This window comes from Mauremys mutica, chromosome 3 (genome assembly GCF_020497125.1).
Source record: "Mauremys mutica isolate MM-2020 ecotype Southern chromosome 3, ASM2049712v1, whole genome shotgun sequence".
NCBI classification, from domain to species: domain Eukaryota; kingdom Metazoa; phylum Chordata; order Testudines; family Geoemydidae; genus Mauremys; species Mauremys mutica.
This window is the reverse complement of record NC_059074.1, coordinates 76,047,923-76,065,315: the sequence shown is the minus strand read 5'-3', so window position 1 is coordinate 76,065,315 and position 17,393 is coordinate 76,047,923. Positions and strand designations below refer to the sequence as shown.

The 17,393-nt window shown below is 38.6% G+C and overlaps 1 protein-coding gene across 7 annotated transcripts in view; it reads left to right on the top strand.

Moving 5' to 3' along the window:
• The window catches only part of USP45 (ubiquitin specific peptidase 45), a 91,895-nt gene that overhangs the window by 45,597 nt on the left and 28,905 nt on the right, over positions 1 to 17,393 (top strand). The window contains exon 9 of one of the 7 annotated variants that reach the window (XR_006578196.1): positions 7,803 to 7,901. The exons of 5 other annotated variants lie outside the window; for them this stretch is intronic. The gene's annotated coding sequence lies outside the window, so the exon portion shown is untranslated. Of the gene's footprint in view, positions 1 to 7,802; positions 7,902 to 17,393 lie in introns of those variants that run through there. One more of the 7 variants, XM_045010618.1, reaches the window with a different exon arrangement.

Here is a 17,393-nt window from a genome sequence, read left to right as displayed (position 1 = left end):
ACATTTTTAATAATTTTAGAAATTACTAATATTAATTACATTTAATGAAATGTTAAAATATATCAGAGCCCTTAATCTTTGTTATATTTTACAGTATATTTAAAGGGAAGTTATGAAGCTAAAACAAAATGTTGAATTTTGTCCTTTTTTGCTCCTTTATTATATATGAATGGGTCTTCAAGCTTTCTTTCTTTAAAAAGTTCTCCTTTTTTGTTTGTTTTTTTACATTTTGAAATATGAAGATTATTCAGACCTCACTTCCTCGCAGCTGGAGGTCCTTGGCAAGAGAAGGTCTGAATAGAAATGGTTATTATTGAGCTTAATCTCTCCCCTACCACAAAACTGAAATGAAGAGGAAGCTAAGTTCTCTCTTAGTGTAGGATTCAGCTAAGATTGTTATAGAATCATCATCCCCTCTCCCTCAGTTTGATGGAGGTAAAGTTGCATTTAGAAAGCAAGTTTGACAACCTTGTGTGACATCACTCTGTAGGTCCTTCAAAATTATTACTAAGGACTTCCAACAAAGAAAAAAGAAAGCCCTGATATTTCTAAAAATACATAATCTGTAAGATATTTTTTAATTATACACTTTTTTTGGCTTTACAGTTACCTTTAATAGGAAAAAAAATGTTAACCTACTAAAAATTTGCTCCCTGAGTCTGTTAGCAAAAATTTATAAAGAAGAAAATATTGGATTTTTATTAAGACCAGACATTTTATTTTTAATGTCATAAGATGTCACTACATCAAATGGTGGTAGGCTTGTTTATTGAAGTCTACTTTAAAACATTGGAAATATAGCAGTAGTGATTTGCCAAAGCTAATTAGTGGCCTACTAGTTTGTTCTAGATCAGATTGCCTGATCAGAGAATGGCTGGCTATAAACTGGAAACCAGATGTCAGCCTACTTTATTTGGAGCATGGTAGCAGTATTTTGAAGCTAGTATTAACTGGCTGGTGCTCTGAAATATTAGCCAGCGTACTAGAATGGAAGAAGAAGCTGTAACTGAAACTAACTTTACAGTGAAGATTTGTTCTAAATTTATAGCTACTTGAAATAACTTAAAACAGGATGAATTAACAAAAATGCAGTTTTTCCTTTTACATAATTTTACCTCATCTATAAGAAATGTATGTAATCAGATATTCTTCAACAAATGGAATCATCCACAAAATATTTTTTACTGAAAATAAACAACCAAACATACTCTATTCTGTTATGTATGGATTGCAAAATTGATTTCAGAAATTTTCTTTATTTTGAAATCCTCCTTCCCCTCCCGCCCCCGTCAGTAACTGCAAATTAGAAAGAAGAGTAGATCTATTCATCTTTTAATTTGGGAAAAGAAAGTTTGTTGAATTTGAAGTAGCTGAAACATGAACGGTTTCAAGAAGGTAAAGTCCAAATAACTTCTAGGGGCGGGGCGAGAAGAAGAAGAAACACTACATTGGAAAAATACTCTGGGTTTGTGGTCTGGTGAACCCAGCGCATTCTCCACTCAGGAAGTGAGAGAAGAATTATCAGCCACAGGAGATATAGTCTTGTAGCTGTGTGGGATGAGATTACCTGTTAGTTCTTATATGGGTCCATATATAGGAGTATGAGGACTTGGAGTGCTTCAGCAAAGATTTTTAAATGTGATCTCCCTCTCCCTGCACCGGAGGTCAGTATCTCAGTCCACAATTTGTTGGTCTAGTAATGGATCTTTCTTCAGCAGGAGAAGTATACTGACACTAACTGGATTTCACTTGACTAGCTGCTTCTGAGTTGCATGATGATTGTGAAGGTGGGGAGTTGTGATCTGTTTGTCATGACTCTCCAGAATGTAAATATACTTTACATAATGGTCACTTACAAACCACTGGAACAATTTACCAAGGGTTGTAGTGGATTCTTTATCACTGGTAACTTTTTAAAACAAGATAGGATATTTTTCTAAAAGATGTGCTCCAGGAATTATTTTGGTCTGTGTTATACAGGAGTTCAGATTAGATGATCACATTGTTCCCCGCTAGCCTTGGAATCTATGAATGTATGGTGAAATGGCAATTTTTAAGTCTAAGTAGGTGAAATACTGAAGCTTTCCGCAACTCATGATACATTTTCCTTATTCTTCATGTTTACAACTACAGTACCTGCTTGGCAGGAATAATACAAGTCTGCTACTTTTTTTACTAGAAAACATGCTGTACTCTAATAATATTGTTTTCATGTGTGATGTAAGGCTGGTTCCTCAAAATAGATATTCTTCCCTAGTGTTGATATAGGTCATATGGGAAGTGTAGATCTGGATAAAATTGGTATTAATGTAATTTTTATACTCTAGAAGACTGTGTGATACACTCTTATATGGGAGAATTAATAACACTATTAGTATCAGAGGGGTAGCCGTGTTAGTCTGGATCTGTAAAAGCAACAAAGAATCCTGTGGCACCTTATAGACTAACAGACGTTTTGCAGCATGAGCTTTCGTGGGTGAATACCCACTTCTTCAGATGCAAGTAGTGGAAATTTCCAGGGGCAGGTTTATATATGCAAGCAAGAAGCAAGCTAGAGATAACGAGGTTAGATCAATCAGGGAGGATGGGGCCCTGTTCTAGCAGTTGAGGTGTGAAAACCAAGGGAGGAGAAACTGGTTCTGTAATTGGCAAGCCATTCACAGTCTTTGTTTAATCCTGAGCTGATGGTGTCAAATTTGCAGATGAACTGGAGCTCAGCAGTTTCAAAGAGAAACTGCTGAGCTCCAGTTCATCTGCAAATTTGACACCATCAGCTCAGGATTAAACAAAGACTGTGAATGGCTTGCCAACTACAGAACCAGTTTCTCCTCTCTTGGTTTTCACTCAACTGCTAGAACAGGGCCTCATCCTCCCTGATTGATCTAACCTCGTTATCTCTAGCTTGCTTCTTGCTTGCATATATAAACCTGCCCCTGGAAATTTCCACCACTTGCATCTGAAGAAGTGGGTATTCACCCACGAAAGCTCATGCTGCAAAACGTCTGTAACACTATTAGTGTAAGATGTGAGCGGCATTGCTATAATGAAACATCTGATGCTAGCAGTTCTTCTAGAGTTTGGTACTAGAGATTCAGTTTTCAAATGTGAATGCTCAGTTTTGCTTTATTCATGTTCCTGTAGGATGTGAGGTACCCAAATACTTGCTTAGATGTCAAGTGCCACTTTAATTACCCAAGTACAGAGCTAGATACCTTAACTGTTTGAAAATAACACTTCTGAACTGTTGCTACCATCTAAGGCTAGAAGTGTTTAGTGAAAGAGAATTCAAGAGGCTAAGGGGGAAAGAAGAACAATAAGGGAGGAGTTGAGGGGGAGAAGCGTCAGCAATGCAAAGGTGAGGATGGAAACAGGACATGTAGAGAGATGAAACAAAGAGCTGGTACCATTTACCAGTCCATGACAAGAAGCCCTGACTCTAAAAATAAAGCTAAATGTCATCCAGGAAGCCAGGAGTGAAAGGAACCTGAAGGGGAGGTGCAAATTGGCTGACTAAATGTTTAAAAAAAAATTATTGGGGCGTGACCCCTTCAAAATTGTGAGCCCTGTCGTAAAGTTCTAGATGAGCAATTGAATACCTTTACCCTTTTATGTATATTAAGTATATAAAGGGGTCATTTGTGATCATTTATAATAAAACAATATAAAACAATAGTGTTAATTTGGGGGGAATGGTGGTGATGGGTCGATCAGTTGAAGAAGGGGGTGGAAAAAAAAGAAATAAATGGATGATTCTTTCCATAGCAACTGTTTAGCGTCTGGTACTAATTCATCCACTGTTAATTTTGTTAGTGTTGCAGCTGTCAGACGTTTTGCTAGGACAGATTGTGTGCATAGCTACAGGGCCCTTCTGTTTGTTTTCCACTATTCTGAATATTAGGACTGCAGACTTTTGACTTATCTAGAGACTTAGTGACTGACACCACATTTATGTATTAAGAGGACCTAAATATTTCCTATGTTTGTTATGGCTGAATAATTTTATCGGTGGAAGAAACTTCAGTTACTTTGTTTAGATTTGTGCACCAAGTTAATATTGCAGTACTTGAGTGATTAGTGTCAATGAGTGTATTTTCAGGTATCAGAAAAACTGCTCTGTACTTCCCCCATAATACAACTAATTGTTTTTCTGCATGAATGTTGCTAAACAAGATTTTATTGCTGGTCTCCAGGATGACATGGAACAAGTTACTTCTGGTGAAGAAGAGATCTCTTTCTCTCTCTCTCTTTCCTGATGTATTGTAAAGCATAGGGAGGGATTCACTGGGGACATGGTGAATTGAGATTACAAGCACTTATGTGTACTGAGCTTTTTGGGGAGACACCTTACAAAATGCTTGGAACATTCCATCATCATCATGGCTGCTGAGAGAAATAATGTTTATGGAAAGTTGAGATAATGCTACAGGTGATTAATGGAATGAAGGCAAGAGAAACCATTTTTCTTTATTTGTCAGTTTGTTAGGACACTTTTTTTTAGAAGGACGATTGAGGATTTTCCACAATTTTCTTTGTTTTTAATTGAAAAAGTTCCCAGGTTTCACTGCTCACCTTACTTCATTAAAACAAACAAAACCCCTCCCCCAGCATCAGACCGCAAGGGATGCTTCTTTCCTGAGTGACCATAGAGAATTTTTATGAGAGTGTCTGAGACCCGCATAAATGTACTTGCACCACTTCTGTAGCTCTGTAGCAGAGAAAAGGGGACCTATCAGGCTGACCTTTCCCTCTTGTGCTGCTGACATAAAACGACATATGTTGGTGTTGTGGACCCCCTTCCATCACTGCAAAAATAAGTAGGTGACACACCATTCTTTAAATTAGACTAAAGAACACTGTAAGGAACTTCAGAAAAACCTAACAAAGCTAGGTGAATGGGCAGCACAAACTTGGATGAAATTAATTGCTGGCAAGGCAAGGTGTTGCACGATGCCAGGAATAATTTGTACTGCTCATATGTTCCTGGATTCTAAATTAACTATAACCACTCAGGAGAAAGACCTGTACATCATTTTGAACAGCTCAGTGAAAATATTTGCTTTGTCTGTAGAGGTGGTAAACAAAGCAGACGAAATGTTTTTATTCAGATGTATAAAGAACAGGATACAAAACAATACTGAAAATATTTTAATGCCGTAATATAAATCATTGGTATGCTCTAACTTGGAATACCGTTTAGTATCTTTTTTGAGTATCAGAGTGGTAGCCGTGTTAGTCTGGATCTGTAAAAGCAGCAAAGAGTCCTGTGGCACCTTATAGACTAACAGACGTATTGGAGCATGAGCGTTCGTGGGTGAATACCCACTTCGTTGGATGCATGTACCCGACGAAGTGGGTATTCACCCACAAAAGCTGATGCTCCAATACGTCTGTTAGTCTATAAGGTGCCACAGGACTCTTTGTATCTTTTTTGAGACAGACTGTCCAGAACTGGAGAGGCAAGGTGGGTGAGATAATGTCTTTTATTGGACCAACTTCTATGGGTGAGAGAGACAAGCTTTCAAGCTACACGGAGATATTCTTCAGGTCTGGGAATGTCACAGTTAAATAAAATGTGGAACAGATTTTTTAGTATAAGTAATTTAATACATATTTCAAGGGACCATTCAAGGTGAAGTGGCCTGTTAACACCCTTCCAGTCATAGGGGGGAAAGGAAACAGGGGATGGGGGAGAAAGGCACCTGGGTGAGGTTTGTCAGTGAGTTACCCATTTTTGTAATAAACTGTAAATCCAGTGTCTCTATTCAGTCAGTGATTTTTAGTGTCTAGCAAAGTTATTACCAGTAATTTAATCTGTTCCATCTCGTGTTTAACTGTGACACTCCGAGTACATTTCCCAGACCTGAAGAAGAGCTCTGTGTATAAGAGATTACCTCACCCACTTGCCTCTCTAGTATCCTGGGACTGACAGGGCCACAACAACACTGCATACATTTAAAAAAATAAAAAAAATAAAAAGAGGATCCAGAGAGAGGCAACAATAAATATTTAGAGGCACAGACGTACTTCCATATGAGGAGAGGATCTTTAAGTATTTTGTCATTAACTTTCCCATGACTTGTGAGGAAAGCACAGTAGATAAGATTTTAAAAAAAAAAAATTTAAATTTTTTTTATAAATCAAGATAATGTATTGCCTTTGTATAATGTGATTGGACTACTTTATTACAATTGTGGATTTTTTTTAGTGTGTTGCTTAATTCTGAAAAATAAAGGGTGACTTAATGTTGAATACATATGAAGAGTATTATACTTTAAAAGAACTGGATTACTTTAAGAAAAAATGTATTTGTAGTGTGCATGTTTAACTAGTACTGCATAATTTTCATTGTAAAAAAAAATAGCTACATTCTAACTGGTAGATAATGATTAGAAACATCTTTTTAGCTGATGTACAAGATATAAATGTTTGACCCCAAGATCAGCAGTGAAATGATAGGCTTAAGTAATAAGTACATGGCTGTCACAGTTGTCCTTCACTTCTTATGACCATTAACAGGAGTTCAACCTGTTCTGTCGTTATACTGCTGACACTGTACAACAGGTTGTAGCGCATTGGCACTGGCTTCCATATGTCGGCACATCTGTGAGCGGTCAACTCAACCAACCATCTTAGAGTCCTCCACTTTTGCCAAGGATCTTGCTTGAAGCATATTTTCAAGGAGACCAGAGCACATCTTTTAGTTGTCAGATTTCTATGAATCAGTGTTGATTAATTCTTCTACTCTCAAATTTTTGTTAATAAGGATAGGAATCTTCCTGTAAATATCCTGCATTGTACTAGTTCACCTTTTTATATTCTTCTCCCCCCACATCCTCCCAACATAAACAAAAAGCAGACCCACTAATCCTGAGCATTTTTCCACAGCATTGTAGAGATTTAGAATTAACTGTGGCATTATATAGCACGTTACAGGCATGGGTGCCCAATTGTTCATCTATTAATCAGTGTGTTAACAATGACATCACTTGTCAGTCAGAGTGAACCAGCCAAACCTTACTTACCATCTTTTAAAAAACGTTTTCCTGTCACTTCACCTTTAAAATGTTAACTGTTATACTCCAATCGTCATTTCGTTCCATATAATAGCATGTGATAATTGTTAGTTCTTTCAGTTAATCCATTTTAGGTATAGTGAATGTCTTAAAAATACAGCAAAGTCTAAAATTTTTTAAAAACAACCATTTCTAGCCCTGTTAAATGCCCCTCACACTACAATACAACTCTAAAACAAAAGGTGTCTTAATGATTTCTGTTTAATCGGAACTACCACATCTTGTTGGTCATACATGTCCTTTCCCATTTAAGACAATAAAGTTAATATGTAGAATATCAAATGAAAATGTTCTCCCTTGGAATTTTTTACTAAATTAATTCTGATTAATGGGAAACTATATTGTACATCCATTAATGATAATGCAAGATGTATGTAATTTCCTTGAATTGCATTACTAATTTGTCTCTGGTTTAAGTGAGTTGTACTTATCCTATATACAAAAGGACTTTTTATCCTTGCTCATTGTTTTGACTCTGGAAAATGTTAGGTTTCATCCTGATCAGTTTTTCCCCCCATTTTTCTCCCATGTGTGGGAGTTATGTGCGTAAAGATATGGGAAGATATCTGTTGAATATATTGACAAATTTTGGGTGTTTTAAAACAACAGTAAGGTATATACAGTAATACTGAAAGTCTCATATATGTAGCGAAACCCAGCAGTTCTCCGGCTAACATGTTTTTCCAAAAGTGAGTTGATTTTACAGCTTGTTACTTAAATAAATTTCAGAGTGAAGAATGACTTTATAGATGTCACTTCTCTTGCCCTATGTTAACCTAGAAGACCTCCGTAGTGTATGACAAACAGGCACAGAATGCAAATTATAAGGTACTATATTTACAAATATGAGTGTTTGATCTGCACATATACTGTGCATTTGTGTAATTATTAATGCTCGTTATTGTCATTTATTTTTGTTTTAGCATCTAGGACCCCCGTGTTTCACATCCTTTCAGTGTTCCTCTCACAGGCTATTGGTATGATATTTCCAAAGCAAAGCTGACCAGTTCTGTTACAAGACTAGAAAAAATCATATTGTCTTATAGCTCAAGACCTTATCTGGACAAGTGAAATTACTGTGTATTGAACAAGGTGATGACATGCATTTAAAAGTAAATGCACTGAATAGCCAGAATGTGCAACCTGAGCCTGAAAATGAAAACTCTCCCTCTTACGTTGATTTAATTTTAAATATAATTGAGCAGTGGAATAAATAGGTTTTTTTTTTCTGACAAGTCTGCTAATTTGATGAAATTCCTACTTGGGCTCTGCTCAACCAGTTTTGCCCCATACTACATTTTGGGGAGGGTCAGGTGGCTAACTATGCATGTGCTGTTCCCAAAGTGCAGTAGGAGTGATACCTACCATATGGTGACATTTACAAGGAAACTTCCGTTTAAATCTCAGGTTAGATGCATTGGCCCGGGATTTTAATTGAAGTCAGATCAGCAGCTTGTTCTGGAAAACAGGGCATGCAGTATTGTGACAGAGGGGACGGTATCTGTCTATACGCAGCTTTAATGTGCAGTAAAATTATGTTAAGAATAAATACCTAAACATAGTCTCATTTAGATTATAAGAAGTTTGGAGACACCAAAACTATAGATCTGTGTAGTACTTTGAAAAGTTGTCTAACAAGGATTCTACAGTCCTGGCACCAAAGGATGTATGAAAATATTCCTAGAGGTCTTTACTTAACTTTGCATTAGAAATTAATTTTTGCTTGATGAATATTGTTAAAGTATGGATTATATGTTATATTGGACTGTTAGTATAAAGGGGACTCGCAGGGTTTTGATGGGAGCCATGATTTTTTTTTTCTGACAAGTCTGCTAATTTGATGAAATTCCTACTTGGGCTCTGCTCAACCAGTTTTGCCCCATACTACATTTTGGGGAGGGTGCAGGTGACTAACTATGCATGTGCTGTTCCCTGTCTACCATCTGATACGGTGTTCGTTTTATAAATAGATAGCTACCCATGTAGCTTACAAACATGTCATTTGTAGAAACTGTTGGCCCAGCCTGCAATAATTTTGCTTTCTTTGGGTTTGAGAGGTGGACAGTGATGCCTCTGACACTCTTAAAATAATAATTTTGCTAGTGGTCGTTTCAGTTTTTTTCATTTGTCTTGGGTAATAACTGTAAAATCAGCAACTGCCAGTGTTCCTGCTGTGTCCTTGCCCTGACTCCCAAGCTGGCTCGTTTCTTTTGCTGCTGATGCCAGATACCATAAAAGAGGACAGCTCGAAGGATGCACTGTGAAAGGACAAGGACAACACCAGACGTATGTTTGGATTCCTTGTTTGACAGATTTCTAATTCATAGGGACCAGAAATTTTGTAGGAGTAGACTGCAATAATTGTGGTGTTTCTGAAACCTGTGGTAGTTTAGATCATTGTTTAATGTGGGAAGTATGTAAGTCTGGTAGTGGTAGGGAGGGAAGTGTATACTAGGAATTGTAAGCAAGCATTTGATATTGCACATCTAAAAGATGCTGAATTTTACTGGCATAGACTCCTGTTCGTTGTTACCAAATGAAGCATACAAAGTGAGTGTGTGCGTGTGTGCGTGTGCGCGTGTGTACCTCATTGAAAATGTGACACACTGAGTTTTGTTTTGTTTTTTTTACTCATTTACCTCTTGTTACTCCCCTAGCCCCGTTCTTATATCTAGTATCATGGATGCATAAAATAAATTAACTTCCCCTGTGGACGAGGAGCCTCATAGGAGCAAGAATAGTGAATTTTGGCTGATTAAAACTCCCTCATTTATTTATTTCAACAGCTTCCTGTTTTCTCTCTCATGTACTTGAAAATGTTCAGCATGCAGTTAGATAATCTCTTTCCTTTTGCGGTGCTTTCAAAGAATTTCATTGTAGATTCAGTGCTCTCCAAATAGCATTCAATTCTATATTTATATTCATTGGGGCATTTGGAATTCATATTCCCCAGCTTTCCCTCTAACAGCGTGACAGGATATGTGTTTGACTGAGTGCATATATTCCAGTAATTCTGAGTTCTCCTGGCTGGTATTAATTGCAGAAGATTGTATTGGATGCAACAGACCATGTAACAGTTATTTTGTTGACTTGGGGAATTCATGTACATGGTTTGAGTAAAATTTTCCTTCCTTACTCATTTTTGGCTTTTTGCCTATCCATGGATGCATACTCCATATCACTTGATAGTAAGACGGTAAGTGAAATAATCTACCAAAAATAGCTGTAAACAAGAGTAGATAAATTAAAGAAATAAATAAATGGAGATATCTTATCTCCTAGAACTGGAAGGGACCTTGAAAGGTCATCGAGTCCTGCCTTCATTAGCAGGACCAAGTACTGATTTTGCCCCAGATCCCTAAGTGGCCCCCTCAGGGATTGAACTCACAACCCTGGGTTTAGCAGGCCAATGCTCAAGCCACTGAGTTTTCTTGATAGTGAAATTCTGTCTTTGCTATTATTTTTCATCACAGAATTTCTTCTTCAGAAGAGGCTGAAGAAAAATGTTCTGTAGCAAATTCCTTGAAGAACTGATCTCAAAATTGCTGCCATCTTTTATTGTTCTCATTGGAACTGAGACCACAAACTTCCTTCATCTAATATGACCACTGCTTCCATTCTCCTACTCCTCACTGTGTTCCTCTCTGTCTTCTGACAGCATAGAGGGCTATTATTTTCTCTGAGGGCAGCTTGGCTTCACTCCTACTGGGAACCAAGGAAGGTGGTAACAGTTTCAAAAGAAGGCAATTCTGAGTGAGTTTCTCTGAGGAAGCTGGTTTTGTTCTTCAGCCTCTGCAGAAGGAGAAACTTCTAGTTATGAAAAATAACAGCAAACCCACCATCCCTACCATTAACTCTAAATTTATTTTTAGAAACGCATTTCTTTACTTTGCACCAGATCTACTGAATGGAGTGGTGTAGGAGGATGTAGAGGTGGAGGGCTGGAGGCAAGGGAAACTATTGTGTGTGCATGGCAAAATGCAGAGGACAGAAGACCAGAGAAATGGGGAACTTGGGGCCTATATGTATAAGGGAATGTGGAGGACAGGCAGGAAAGGAAAAATAGGATAATGCACTCTGACTGCTTTGTGCTGCTTTGGTGATGCAACACAGCTGTAAATCTAGCTTAACTGGCCAATATATTCTGGATGCTTTGTGCTCTTCCAGTGTGTCATAAAGCTACCAGAGAAGACTGGTGAAACTTGCCTTAAAAGTTAAAATGATTTAAGTTTGATATTACTTATCAACATTTCTGTACAACCATTAAAAATAGCATATGGTAGCATTCTCTTTGGGCTTCTTTTTAGTGTTTATGTATGAAATTTTCAGGGATTTTTTTTTAAATTTGCAAACAAAAACTAAGATGGAGTTATGGTAGATAATACATATCAGTAATATATTAATGATTACAGGGATATTGTAATTATAATAAAAGCAAGCATTACAAACCTAGGATATTCAGAGTTAAGGTTAAACTTAAAAGAAATCCAAACATGTTAAGATATGGAAATGCACAAACAACTTTAACTGTGCTCTGCAGTGGCACCATGCAATAACTGGATGATTATAATGAAGGCATTTTACTGTTTTTGGTCCCAGAATAGATTGGCTTTTAAAGACTCGTGAATTTTTTAAACACCTCTCAAGATATCATTACAGGGCAGAGTTAAGGTTGTTTGGGTGTCTGAACTGTGTACTTCCATATCTTAAAGTGTAGATAATCTAACAATTTTTAATTCAGCATCTATATATTTTTTTAGAATCCTGGGTCTCTACCATTCTTTTTTACCATAATGCCAACTACATTCACAGGAGGCTGTTATCGTACCAATCACCACTATTATTAACTTCTCCTTCTCCTTTCAAACACTACTTGGCTACTTCTGTCTTTCTAGATAAAAATAACACCGCTTCCATGAAGCATGTAGGAAATCAAAGACCATTCTGGATCCATCTGTTAATCATACTGTCATTTTGTGTGGTTTGTTTTTTGTTTCTAAGTCTTACATATACTATTGGTACATAATTCCATTCCATTGTACAAGTACAGGAGCCTTCCACACTCTAAATGGTCAAGCTTCATTATTGGGAGCAATCAGGAAGCCTTATAAGGGTCCCTGCTAGGGTCTCATCCTCTAGTGTTAAGGATTATTAAGGGTGATTAAAGCTCTGCCAAATTCCAGATTAGAACTTCTCAGACACCACTTTCCTCTGTGTAAACTTTCAGCCACGGTCTTTTCCCTCCCTTCTGACCTTTAAACTGGCTACTTCCATGGACAGTATTTACCTCTGCTGAAAACATTGGTAAATTGCTGCCTTTTCCTGTAAATACCTTTTTTCAGTTTATCATAAAGATATAGAACATTACATTACCCTGTTTTGTTCCCAAATCTAATTCACGGGAATCAGATCATTAACCTCCTTTCTGTCAGACCAAGGGAGGCCTTTAGGCAGACTCTGGATATTGTCAGGGCTATGGCAGTGTGTCTCTATAGAACAAAAGTGCTTTGTAAATGGATGCAGAGGGCTCAAAAGTATGAAAATACTCTAAATAAATCATAGTTAAATGGTCATTAATGTGTATTAAGGGACCATTACTAGCATAAGGCTTGCCGTAGCCACTTGCAGTATGACCCACTCTTCTTAGAGGATGGCTTCCTCTTGGGCTGAAAAGGGAGTCTGCTTCGGTGGATGAGATCAGTGCAGTATCAGTGTAAAGCTTGATTCGTCCCTTTACTCATCATTACAGAGTGACTGTAAGAATGTCTGAACGTGCAGTCTTTGGAATTCTGGGAGCCAGTGTCTTAGATCGTATTCCTTGCTTTCCTCCATAGCTAGCCTGCTTGGTGTCAAGATAAGTACTGCTAAGAAAGGAGGTTCTCTCACAGAAAGGAAGATTTTGATCTTACTTTCTCTGTAGAAGCCAATCCTGATTTGAGTTCTAACTGGAGGTGGCGTAATTTCCAGTTGCATTTTGTTTTATCACTTGGCGAGCTCAGGGTGGCTGCAGGGGGAGTCCAGCTGCCCATTAAAAATTGGTCTTTCCACACACCATCAGTTTGCATGGATGAGACAAAATCTTCCTTTCACCTTGCCAGTTGTGGAGATGGAAGGTTATTAAAGGGAACTAGGATGACAAGTACAATGCAACTTTCTCCCCCATGGAAAGCTTTTGCATATGGTATATACATACAAGAAGGGAACAGAGAAGATTAACTTTTGAGTTATAATTGTTTTCAGGGCTTCTTAGGTCATCCTGTCTTAATCTAGAAGGAACAGATTCTGATATCTTTATGCTCGTACTATTGAGCCTGGGTAAGGATATTAGAATCTGGCCCTTACACTGTAAACTTTTTGGGATGGAGTTTTGTGTCTTGTATTGGTCAGTCATAGGGTCAGCCCTTTAAAAACATATAAAAATAAAGCAAAGATGGTTGCCAGTTTGAAGAATTTTGGGTAACAGGCTAAAGGGCACTAAAAAGAAATTTGTGTTGGCTTAGGTATCAGGATGCATTGCAGAAAGTTTCTCCATAGATGGAGTGACCAGGCAAACTGAGGGCTTTAGAGACTGATTCTAGGCACAGACATGAGGTACAATGAGCCATGCAGAATAGGTCCAATGAAATCCTGGAATTAACTGATGACTTTTCTTTTTTCTCCTTATATTTAACTACTTTAGTTTCTGCCTGATTTTCTCATTGTGTTTTTGTTTTATAGTTTGTTTGTTTGTTTTTGGGTGGGAGATAATTCTAAAGAGATGCCGGTTGGAGCTTTCCTTGGGGAAAGGGTCCTGGAACTGAACTCCTGCTCCTTCTACACACTGTTCTCAGATCATGGTTACAATGCTCACAGAGGTAAATGTTTGCAGTAGAACAGTTGTTTGTGTGTGGCAGAGTAACTCTCTGTGTAGCCATGAGCATGCAGGAGGAGAGAAGGAAAATACACAGCTGCAATTTTTTTCTGAAAAACAATTAGACAATCTCTACGCTTCGGACATATTCTACAGTTATAGTTTTAATGCCAGAGGGTGTTAAAAGAATTAGCATGAGGAAGGATGGCAGAGCCATTTAAGAATATGCTATTCAGGCATATACAGATTTTCCTTCTGGCAGTGGTCTTGAAGAAAGCTCATGGCAACTTTAGACTTGTACATAATTTGTTCTATCCAGAAGGCAATCAGTTAATGATTATATAGACCCTTTGCTGTGCTCAGTATTATATGCTGCTTTTGATCAAGTGATACAGTTAATTAGGACTTGCAATAACTCAACTCATGGCAGAAACTGACCTAGAATCCGCATTTTGCCTGTTGCTTAAACACACAAATTCTCTTTTCTATATTTGGAAGACAATATTTTTCTTGATCAGAGTATACCTAGAGCTTGTGCAGTTTCATGTTTGTTGTTTTTAAATTCAATACATTCTGGAATGGGTGTTGAAGCAGAGGACTGGCAAAATATTCCTCCAATAGTTAGATGACTCTTTTTTTTGTTTTTGTTTGAGAACTCGTCAAATACTAGTTACTAGTGGAATTGGGAAAGATTTCTGTGGTGAATAACTTTTGGGTGTTAAACTATATCTTCAAGAATTGTCTATTACTACTGAGGTTTCTTTGTAGTCTCTTGCTACCAGGTAACAGCAAAGAATGTTACCAAGTATTTATACAATGCTTCGTGTACCTTGGGCCATGTAGTGGGTAAAAATTTCTGAGGAGACTGGGTCTACTGTGCTAAGCATAGCATTAGCTAAGCTTAATAGGACTGACACCAATGCTTTTCTGGGTATAGAAGTGTCTGACTCTTGGAATTCTGTGTCCCCGTCGTTGTCCCCCTTCTTCTCTCCCCCCCCCCCCGATTTCTTGATGATATGATCAGAATTAGAAAAGGTGCCATTTATTTTAAGACCCTTTTTGATACAGCCTAGGTGATTTAGTCAGATGAGCCGAACATGCTGCAGAATACAGCAAGATCAAAATCGCCTTTGTTATGAATGAATAATTTTATGTGATCCTCCTTGGGTTTTGATGACATATATAGATAACTTATTGCTATATTCAGTAAAGATGGAATGTGTAACGTTTGGTATTTAGCCATGCTGTGAGATCATAATATTTTATATAACTTAGGATGGAGTTACTTGAATTACTACTGTGATAGACCCAGGCCAGTTGGGCACAGGAGAGGAGTAGAAGGGAGATATACTGGCCACTGGATAAGCAGTTTTCTGTTCCCTGAGTGACCAGAGCAGGGGCTGCTCCAGGCTAATGAGAACACCTGACTCCAATTAACCTGGTAAGAGTCAGGTGAGGCTGTTAAGCACCTGACTCTAATTAAGGCCCCTCTGATGCTACAAAAGGCCTCACTCCAGTCAGGCCAAAGGGAGCCAGAGGAGAGGAAGTGCGTGCGAGGAACTGGGAGCAAGAAGCGTGCAAGAAGCTGAGAGTGAGTAGGCATATTGCTGGAGGACTGAGAAGTACAAGTGTTATCAGGCATCAGGAGAAGGTCCAGTGGTGAGGACAAAGAAGGTGTTGGGAGGAGGCCATGGGGAAGTAGCCCAGGGAGTTGTAGCTGTCACGCAACTGTACCAGGAGGCACTCTAGACAGCTGCAGTCCACAGGGCCCTGGGTTGGAACCCGGAGTAGAGGGTGGGCCTGGCTTCCCCCCAGACCTTCCAACTCCTGATCAAACACAGGAGGAATTGACCTGGACTGTGGCTTCTACCAGAGGGGAAGGTCTCTGGGCTGTTTCCCGACCCACAGGGTGAATCTGTGAGGCAAGCAAATCCGCCAATAAGCGCAGGACCCACCAAGGTAGAAGAGTAACTTTGTCACACTACAGTGAGACATGAGCTGGCTCCTTCAGCTGTGATTTTTCAAAACTACAGTTGGGCATCCAAATCCCCATGGCCACTTTGAAAAATGTCAGCAGTCACGTACACCAACTTATTACCCTGCTGTTCCAGACCTAGCTTTATGGATTGGATTGGCTAGGTCAAAAAGATGCTTAAAATATTTTGTTGTCAGTCTGAGGCGTTTTATGTATTCTAGAAATAAAAGTATCCTTTTGGGTTGGAGTAATCGAGCATTAATATTTTTCAGAAGTGGAATGAGGTATTATAGTTTGCTAAATTTAAGAACAAAGTCAGACGTGGGTGTGTGTGAGTTGAGAATTCATGGTGCTGCACATGTCCTTTTAAAACTGTATACAAAGAGAATGTAAGAACGGCCATGCTGGGTTAGACCAGTGGTCCAGTTTCCTGTCTTTCAGCAGTGGCCAATGCCAGGTGCTTCAGAGGGAATGAGCAGAACAGGTAATCATCAAGTGATCCATCCCCTGTCTCCCATTCCCAGCTTCTGGCAAACAAAAGCTAGGGACACTTCAGAGCATGGTTTTGCATCCCTGTCCATCCTGGCTAATAGCCATTGATGGGCTTATCCTTCATGAACTTATCTAGTTCTTTTTTGAACACTGTTATAGTCTTGGGTTCCACAGATTGACTGCAGGCTGTGTGAAGATATACTTCCTTTTTTTTTTTTTTGAACCTGCTGCCTATTAAAGAGATGACAAGAGTTAATATTGTATGATTATTAGGGCTATCAAGTGATTAAAAACATTAATCATGATTAATTGCGCAATTAAAAAAATATTCGCGATTAATCACATTGTTAATAGAACACCATTTAAAAATATTTTTGGATGTTTTCTACATTTTCAAATATATTAATTTCAATGTGTACAGTGCTTACTTCATATTTATTTTTTATTACAAATATTTGCACAATAAAAAACAAAAGATAGTATTTTTCAGTTCACCTAATACAAATACTGTAGTGCAATATTTTTATCATGAAAGTTGAACTTACAAATGTAGAATTATGTACAAAAAACCCCTGCATTGTTTTATTTTTCAATGTAAAACTTTAGAGCCTACAAGTCCACTCAGTCCTACTTTTTGTTTAGCCAATTGCTCAGACAAACAAGTTTGTTTACATTTGCAGGAGATACTGCTGCCTGCTTGTTTACAATGTAACCTGGGACCCCACCAGCTATCCATATCCCTGCCCCCTGACAGGCCCCCCCCGGGACTCCCATGCTTATCCAACCTCACCCCCCATCCCCTGACTGCCCCCCAGAACCTCTGCCCCATCCAACCGCTCCCTGTCCCCTGACTGTCCCCCGCCCCTTATCCAACCCCCACGGCCCGCTTACCATGCCGCTCAGAGCAGCATGTCTGGCCACTGTGCTGCCCGGCCGGAGCCAGACACACTGCTCGGCGGGAGCGCACAACCCCGCTGCCCTGAGTGTTGCCGGCGTGGCTGCA